Source organism: Pan troglodytes, chromosome 4 (genome assembly GCF_028858775.2).
Source record: "Pan troglodytes isolate AG18354 chromosome 4, NHGRI_mPanTro3-v2.0_pri, whole genome shotgun sequence".
NCBI classification, from domain to species: domain Eukaryota; kingdom Metazoa; phylum Chordata; class Mammalia; order Primates; family Hominidae; genus Pan; species Pan troglodytes.
The window spans coordinates 62,391,659-62,400,090 of NC_072402.2; the positions used below are offsets into that span (position 1 = coordinate 62,391,659).

The window sequence follows — 8,432 nt, forward strand, 5'->3', positions numbered from 1 at the left end:
TATTCAAGTCCTTTGAGAAAATGATGCCAAAATGAGGTTAGATCTATTAGGAGAAATGCCTATAAAAGATAAAAGGAGGGAGTAAAAAAAGATGATGAGACCTTCAGATTGTTGTGAGAGATCTAACATTTGTGAAAGAGAGGGGGAAAGAAAACGGATTGGGTAGTGTATTACTATTCTGTTATGGCTGCAACAAGCTACCACGAACTTAGTGGCTTAACACAATACAGCTTTGTGATGTCACAGTTTCATAGCTCAGAAGTCCAATGCAAGACTCATTTAAAATCAGGCTAAAATCAATCCATAGATTGATTCCTTTCTGGAAGTTCTAGAGGAAAATCAGTTTTCTTGCTTACTTGGGTTATTTACAAAATTTAGATCTTTCAGTTCTAGTAGCCGTCTTTTTCTTTTTTCCTAATAGTAAACTGAGGAACATTTCCATTTTTAAGCGGCCACCCCATTCCTTGTCTCATGGATATCTTCCACCATTTTCAAAGCCAGAAGTATCATGCCAAATTCTTCTCACACTTTGTATCTCTTCGGATTTTTCTTCTGTTATACCTTCTGCATTTTATCTGGGAAAGGTTCTGAGTTTTCAGTACTCTTGGGATTAAGTTTGGTCCATCCATACAATCGAGGGTCATTTCTCGATTTTAATCACATCTTCAAGTCCCCTTTTCCAGGTAAGAACATATTCATAGGTACTGGGGGGGTGGGATCAGATATCTTTAACAGGGTCATTATCCAGACAACAGTACCGTTCCAAAATGTTTGGGCTAGGATTATAGACAGGTATCAAGCTAGAGTTGTTAAGGGATCTTGCATCTTGTGGGAATTGGACTGTATCAGTACCCATGCTGTGCTCAGTCACTAGCTGGAGTAGTTTGCAGGAAGTGTGGACTCTGTGCAAATATGGTAGAAGACTCAAAGGAGGAATAGCTGGTGCCATTAGTTAATTATGGTCCCTGAAGCAAACCTGAAAGGAACATTTTTTATGGCTGCCAAAAAGACCTATAAAATATTGCAATGCTTTCTTACCAGTTAGTTAGTTATGTTTTCAATTGCCTACTGTAATCTACCTTGAATCATGTGGGTTTTGCAGATTCCTGACTAGTGAATTTAATTGAAATATAATTAATAGATTTGCAGGGAGATAGGCTACTCAAAATCCCTTTCAGGGAAGATTTTCATGCAGTGTGGTTAGTGGATAACCTCCAACTTCAAACTTCTGCAGGGTCTGCCTTAGTTTCAGAGAACTGCTTTGCTGAGGTTATGCCCATCCAACAATTGGTCAAGGTAGAATATAAAGTATCGATGATTTAATCCAATAGGAGAAAATTTCACAAACATACTAATTCCAGAATTCCCAGCTGGCTTGGCCAAAGTTTCATGAGTCTTTACTGAATTTAGAGTTCCTCTTCTGTCCAGATACACTTTATCCTCTTTCTTTTCATAGGTACTGATATCTCATAAATATATTACATCAAACTTTATTTTAGCCAGATTCTAGAAAACCCAACCTACCTCAGATAAAAACTACCAACTCTTCATTCTGTCTTTAAAAGTGGCACTAATCACTGTTATCCCTTATCTAAGGAAAGGTATTATTTTTTAATTTGCTATACTGGCTGGTGGAGATACTGCAATACTTTTACTATACAAATGAAGAACAAATATGAGAGTTCTTTCAACTATTAAGTACAGTAGGTCCTGAAATAACATTGTTTCATCCAATGTAAATGCATTATAATGTTGACAAGAAAAAATAATTGATTCCAAGTCAGGGCCATTGTCTGTGTGGAGTTGCATGTTCTCCTCATGTCTGCATGGGTTTTCTACATATATTCTGGTTTCCTCCCACATCCCAAAGATGTACATGTTAGATGAATTCATGTGTCTATATGGTTCCAGTCTGCATAGGTAGAGGTGTAGGTGTGAATGTGCCTTGTGATGGGATGGATCTGTCCAGGGCTGGTTCCTGTCTTGTTTCCTGAGCTGCTGGGATAGGCTCCGGCCACCTACCTCCCTGAACTGGAATAATTAGGTGAATAATTCTTTCACTTGCTCTTGGTAATCTTTCTCAAATGTATGTATAAGTCACATTTACTTCAACGTTTAATATTAGAAGTGTTTTGGTCTGTATTCAGCCATTTGGTGAATTTTTTGTGACCAGAAATATGCCATAGGAACTTAACTCTTATTTATATCAATTAACCTATGGTAAAATTGGTTTGTTTATACATTGTCTTTGGGCTTAAAGTTGTGGTTTCCAAGAAGCTATTGATGATGTCAAGTGAAAGCTTATTGTATATCCATTTCAACTATATATTTGCAATCTGGCAAAATGTCCAATGGACACAGCGGGGCACTGGAGCTGGCTTCTACTGGTTCACAAGAGCTAATCACACACATCTCCCAGCTCTATGCCCAGTGTTGTCATGTTGGTAGCTCGAATTAGCCATAGTGGGAGTATTTACACCACAGATATGAAAATTACCACACATTAGGATTTTGTGTTCTCAGAGAACTGACAAACATGTACCAGCACACTACTTACCAGATGTATCTGTTGACCAAGTAGACCCCACTGTGAGGTAGACCTGAGCACAGGCTTCATTTGTTACCTGACCTGTATGTGCTACTACTAGAAGGAGGCATGATAGCACGGTTTCCTCCAATACCAGCATCAAATTGGATCTTTCACTAAACAACCCTTAAAGGACCTGGAGACTGTCCTTTCCTACTGTGTACTTACTCTTGGAAGAAGGACTTGGGGGAATCACCATGGTTTATATTTGCTGTAGTATTGCAGGATCTTTCTTAATGGAGATCCAACTTCTCATAGGTTCTGGGTCTAAAACTTAGCTTAGGTTTGATAACTGGACAAGAGCTTGTGACATATTTAGAATTACAAATTTCATTATCTGTTTACCCCTTTTAAATACTTTTTGATTATATTATATGGTCATTGATTATATTTATTTCTTAGCTATTTATCATTGTTCTGTGAGCAATCTAAATAAATTCTGGGTGTCATACACTCCTGAGTGTCCTTCAAACTTTGCTACTCATTACATTAACTATACCCACCTTGGTTCAGACAGTTAAATGCTACAACCTGGCCTCTGATATTCCACAATGCATTACCGTCATTACTACCAGAGATCTGGGTTATGCATCTCCTAACAGAAATCTCAGTAGACAGACCACAGGCACTAATAAGCTTAACTGATGCTTGTCCCATCCTCATTAGTGCAGTTCTCATTGCCTTGGTAAACACATTTTCCTCCAGGCTCTCCAAAAGAACACAGTCAGTTGGTGAGTTTTCTAATTTTCTATTAGACATCTTCTATAGCATGCTCTCTTTTCTGAGTCTTTTGTTCTCTTCCTACCTAGTCTGCCATAGCAGACCTAAGATTTCTGTTCCTTTTATTGTTGACCATCACTTTTTTCAAATTTCCAAAACCAGTCTCAGGAGTGTATTAAACCTGTCAGTTAGGGCCCTTGAAAATGTGTAAAATCATATGCCATTGGAGAGTACTTCCTTATCACCAACCTCTCCTTTATCCAGCTTTATCTGGTAGTAGCCTTTGATCTATTACCCTCAGGAGACGTTCTCAGCCATGCTATTCTCATTCCTGCAGTTACATGTTAGCTGGGTCCTGCAAGTTCTTTGATATATGGAATTTCTCTTCTATTACCAAGCTCAGCACTTCTCCAGTGGGTTATGCTGAGGTTTTACCATAATAATGGGTCTGAAGGATAAGAAGACAAAATATCGATGGGGTAAAGTTGGGGTAGACCACGAAGTGACAAGCCCTGTGTTATAAGACACCTGTTTCATTTGAAGGTTCTACATAGTCTTTAATGAAAGGAGCTCTTTTTAAAAAATAAGATTATTCTACAGGTCCAGAAGGTTCGGATGAATCTGGGAATTTAAATTCTCACTTGCAACTACTCATATAATTCTATCTCAAATTTCAGGGTTTAAAATTTTTTTTTTTGTCTAGTAGGACCTTGATATTTTGTAGGAGACTTGCCTAAGATGAACTTCTTTCACTTTTACTACTAAGTCCAGAATATACCTTTAACTATTCTAACTTTCTGTTGTAGGAATCATATGTCTTTTTACATGCTGCCAAGTAGGCCCTCACCCTTATGTGAAAATTCTGTAGATTAATAGATTTGAGCCTATCATGTTTCTTCCACATGAAGGAATAACAGTTAGCACCACCCATTCAATTACTCAGCCATATAATTGTTATTTGGCCCCTACACCTTTAGTACATGAGATATTGGACCCTTATGATATGTAATACAGGAGAGATTTTGATGTGGGATTTTTACTTTCAGGTGCAGCATTTGTGTAGTTTTGTTATGATTGTCTTGACCTCTTAAGAATATTGGGTAATGTTCCATTTTCCCCTATTTCGTTAAATTGTTTGAGATTTGTGTTATACCTTCATAATATGTTTGATGAAATTCATCAGTGAGACCATTCTTGCCTGGAGTTTTCCTGGTAGAAGGTCATTAATGACAAATTTAATTTTTTAATAGAAATAATACTATTCAAATGTTCTATTTTATCTTTTAGTTGGTTTTAGTAAATTCCTTTTGTAATGGAATATTTTATTTTATCTTACTTGGTAATGATAATGTTGTTTATAACATAACCTTATTAACTTCTTAAATATCTGTAGCTCTAAAATCATAGGTTTTTCATTACTGACATTGGCAGTGTGTGTTTTCTTTTTTCTTTACTTTTCTTTGTCCTGCCCTCCGTCTTTCCCTTTCCCTTTCCCTTTCGTTCCCTTCCTTCCTTCATTCCTTCCTTCCTGTGATGGTTAATGCTGAGTGTCAACTTGATTGGATTGAGGGATACAGAGTTTTAATCCTGGGTGTGTCTGTGAGGGTGTTGCCCAAAAGAGATTAACATTTGAGTCAGTGGGCTGGGGAAGGCAGATCAACCCTTAATCTGGTGGGCACAATCTAATCAGCTTTCAGCAAATATAAAGCAGGCAGAAAAATGTGAAAAGGCAAGAGGGGCCTAGCCTCCCAGCCTACATCTTTCTCCCTTGCTGGATGCTTCCTGCCCTCAAAAGTCTGATTCCAAGTCCTTCAGTTTTGGAACTTGGACTAGCTCTCCTTCCTCCTCAGATTGCAGACAGCCTATTGTGGGACCTTGTGATCATGTAAGTTAATACTTAATAAACATATATATATATATATGTATTTATCAATTAATGTTCTTAATCTTTGTTAGATTTGCTAAGTTTTCCCTGTATTTTGTTTACTTTCTTTTATATTGATTTCAACTCTTATATTTGTTGTTTCCTACTAACTCTTGGCTTACTATATTTCTTTTTTTTCTGAGTTCCTAACATAAAATCTTAGGTCATTAACTTTAGACTTTTAATATTTTTCCCCAAATATAAGCATTAAAAGCAATACAGTTTCCTCTAGTTACAACTTTGGCTGCACCTTACATATTTTAATATGTTGAGGTTTTTCTTCCATTTTGTTCAAAATATAGTTTTCTTTCAGTTTATTATTTTTGCCATGGATTATATATAAGTTTGTTTCATATTTGGCATGGTCATTGCATGTAAGTATTTTCTTGTCCTCTCTCCTGAACCAGATTCTTCATGAATGAAGCCCATGAGTGAATTATTATTCGAAAACTTCTCCTAGTTTCATTTATGTAGCCAAATGGGCACTGGTCCGTGGGCTAGCCTTGAGAGTCACTGCTTTTCTCTCATGACTCATGAGGAGCTTGTTGATTTAGCTCCTGTTTGTCTCTACCACTAACCAGCAACGGATATTACCTTCTATATGTCTCTCATTCAGCCTTTCAAGAAAACAATCAGATCACTTCTATCAAACACAAACTTTAATAAATAAGTAGTCATACATAAATTTATATTTCTATATGTACATATGCATGGAAACATATGTGTGTGTTTGTATATGTATATATGTAAATATATATGTTCACATACAATTGCACCCATACACCCATATGAATGCAATTATACATGAGCAAATATATATATATTTTCCAATTTATCCAGTTCTTGATCTTCCTTTTTCAGTGTTTCTACACTTTTTCTGTCCTGTTTGAATACACATGTCCCCATCAACATTTGTGATTCATTAAGCACAATGGTTCTCTTTCACTCTTTGAAAAAAGAATAGTTATGCTGGGTAAATATCATAAAAAGAGCTAAATTTATTGCTTGGTCTGGTGGTTTCAGTTTCGATTTTATTGAAAATATAGCAGCATAGCAGAAAGATTCAAATAACTCCAAGTGGTGTTTGAAAACTCATTCCAGCTATGTGCTGACTGACCTGCAGGATAAACAGACTGCCAAAGTCCAACAGCTTTGGCATTTTATAAGTGTCAAGATTTATTTCATTTATCTTTTGATCCAGGGCTGAGACCTCAGAAACATAATTATCTCCCTCTCCTTCTCCTCCTTCTGCAGCATAATGTAGATGCCTCTCCTGGAGACTCTTTGAATCTACTTCATGAGATCCATGACACTGTCTGCTATGTCGTTGCAGAGCTTCTTGCAAGGAATGATAGTGATGTACTTGCTCATGTGTAATTTCTGTAGTACTTCTCTATGAAGACCCAGTTACCTTTATGGCTTTGGACCAACACTGTTGGTGCAAATGCTACTGGTGGGTAGCTTGTAAAAGACCTCAGTCTGCTTTTGTTAATTCATTTCCTATTACCTCATTTTTTGTAGCAGATACATTTTCCTATAAGGTATGCCAGCAGGTGAAAAAAATGCCTTCATCAGACAGAAAACAGAGATTGAGCTTGTCCACTAAAATCACGTATGTGGAAGTGATAGATCTAATTGACACTGTTGCAATTTTTGAGCAGCAAGACTACCTGCACATTAGAAAAAAAAAAAAAAACGTTATTGAGAAGGGGAGTTTAGTGGGGCTCACTGGTGAAAACTGAAGTTAATGTCAGCATTATGCTCATTGTTCTCAGCATGGAAGCCTTTGATTCTGATTAGAAGATTTATCCCTTGGCATAAGAAGATAATTTTAACTCAGCAATGTGTCATAAAGGGTGGATAATTCTTCAACAATGTTAAAATAATACTGTACTACTTTTTACTACTGAACTAAGATCAAATCTCTGAAAATAAATTCGTGGACATTCATTTACTACTTTTGCTCCTCTGTCTATAGCTTGCAGAGAAGGAATAGTCTGAATCATTATACATACATCTTGGGAATCACTGCTATAAAGAAAATCACGGTAGTCCTATTTCTTTGTAAATAAAACACGAAGGGTAATCAACTAAGGGATTTATTTTCTTCTATCTTAGAAAGAAACAACAAAAATAAAATGTCTCCTTGTTTTGTTTCTAGATGCTGTCATATCTGCATGAGAACCACAGAATTGCAGCAACCACTCTAGTAGCAGGAAGAGAATTAAAGAGCCATGCTCAAGATGGCAAAGAGGAAAAAGGAGCAATCATTGTTCAATAACCCAATGATATTGCCAATTCACTGAATTAATAAAACCTGGACCCACACCTACTCCTTTTTTTCTTTTTCTTTTTTTTTAATTATTATTATACTTTAAGTTTTAGGGTACATGTGCACAACGTGCAGGTTTGTTACATATGTATACATGTGCCATGTTGGTGTGCTGCACCCATTAACTCGTCATTTAGCATTAGGTATATCTCCTAATACTATCCCTCCCGCCTCCCCCTACCCCACAACATGCCCGGATGTGTGATGTTCCCCTTCCTGTGTCCATGTGTTCTCATTGTTCAATTCCCACCTATGAGTGAGAACATGGGGTGTTTGGTTTTTTGTCCTTGTGATAGTTTGCTGAGAATGATGGTTTCCAGCTTCATCCATGTCCCTACAAAGGACATGAACTCATCATTTTTTATGGCTGCATAGTATTCCATGGTGTATATGTGCCACATTTTCTTAATCTAGTCTATTGTTGTTGGACATTTGGCTTGGTTCCAAGTCTTTGCTATTGTGAATAGTGCTGCAATAAACATACGTATGCATGTGTCTTTATAGCAGCATGATTTATAATACTTTGGGTATATACCCAGTAATGAGATGGCTGGGTCAAATGGTATTTCTAGTTCTAGATCCCTGAGGAAGTGCCACATGGACTTCCACAATGGTTGAACTAGTTTACAGTCCCACCAACAGTGTAAAAGTGTTCCTATTTCTCCACATCCTCTCCAGCACCTGTTGTTTCCTGACTTTTTAATGATTGCCATTCTAACTGGTGTGAGATTGTATCTCATTGTGGTTTCGATTTGCATTTCTCTGATGGCCAGTGACGATGAGCATTTTTTCATGTGTTTTTGGCTGCATAAATGTCTTTTATTGAGAAGTGTCTGTTCATATCCTTCACCCACTTTTTGATGGGGTTG

General features: G+C 37.0%; 1 long non-coding RNA gene across 1 annotated transcript; it reads left to right on the forward strand.

The window, feature by feature from the left end:
• Positions 1-213: 213 nt before the first annotated feature.
• Positions 214-7,561, forward strand: LOC107974675 (uncharacterized). Its single transcript, XR_001717592.3, has 3 exons — positions 214-683; positions 6,486-6,684; positions 7,393-7,561. It is a non-coding gene; the product is annotated as an uncharacterized LOC107974675 (long non-coding RNA).
• The last annotated feature ends 871 nt before the right edge of the window (positions 7,562-8,432 follow it).